The following is a 1382-nucleotide window of genomic DNA, read 5'->3' as shown; positions in this document are numbered from 1 at the left end:
TTTCTTCTACACTCTTCTCACTGCCAGGCCCATATGCACTTACAAAAACCCACATCTCCTTTCCCAGTTTCACCTTCATCCACATTATCCCTGAGGAAACCTCCTTCCACTCCACTACACGTTTACCTATCTCTTCACTTACTAGTACATCCACCCCTTCCCTCCCTCACCCTCTCTTTACTCCTAATAACTTCCCACTTACACTCCCAAACTTACATTCGCCCTTCCCTTTCAGCTTAGTTTCACTCAAAGCCAACACATCCATCTTTCCTCTCACAAACATACTACCTATCCCTTCCCTTTTATTCTCATCTGTACCACATCCACGCACATTAAAACACCCAAACCTTAGGGTGCTATTCCGAGAACTTCCAGACCCTCTTATGCTTTTGCTTTTTCTTTTAGGAATGTGCCGTGTGGGGCTACAAGGAGAAGGATGCCTAGTCCCATACATATATATGTATATATATATGTATATATATATATATATATATGTATATATATATATATGTATATATATATATATATATATATATATATATATGTATATATATGTATATACATGTATATATATATGTGTATATATATGTATATATATGTATATATATATATAGAGAGAGAGAGAGAGAGAGAGAAAGAGAGAGAGAGAGAGAGAGAGAGAGAGAGAGAGAGAGAGAGAGAGAGAGAGAGAGAGAGAGAGAGAGAGCCGTGCGGGCCGTGTTATCTGTGGAGATGTGGCAACACCGGGAAATTCCCTAACCCCGCCTTAGCGGCCACTTCTCGTTGCGTCTACTATAGCCATATCGTCGACTTAGCTTTTGACATATATCCCCAAACCGTCTACTTTTGTCTGCTTTGGTCTACTGTGTGTTCCCCACAGATCTGTCTACTTTTTCCACAGTTTTAGCAATAATATTATAGAGAAATAATCAAAATTATTAGAAAGAAAACACTGAATTTTATCATTATTACTGATCATCTTTATTCACAAATACATGTTAATAAATAGCCTTTTTGGGTATTTCGACAGGGCGTTTTGTGTGTTTTTTAAAAACAATTTACTACAACTTGTTTACGGATAACTGGCCCACAAAACTGCAAACCTGGACAACTATATGTACATATATATATATATATATATATATATATATATATATATATATAAATATATATACATATATATATATGTATATATATGAATATTTATTTATATATATACATATATATATAAATACATATATATACAAATATATATATATATACTGTATACATACAGTCAGCGTGGATCGTATTACATACTTGGGAAATACACGTGATCCTTTTTATCAAATTATTCAAAAAAGTACAAAAAATGATTAAACCTTTATACCATCAATGCTACT

The sequence above is a fragment of the Oratosquilla oratoria genome, chromosome 12 (assembly GCF_046742065.1).
Source record: "Oratosquilla oratoria isolate Oo_2021 chromosome 12, ASM4674206v1, whole genome shotgun sequence".
Lineage (NCBI taxonomy): Eukaryota > Metazoa > Arthropoda > Malacostraca > Stomatopoda > Squillidae > Oratosquilla > Oratosquilla oratoria.
Note: the sequence above shows the minus strand (reverse complement) of the source record.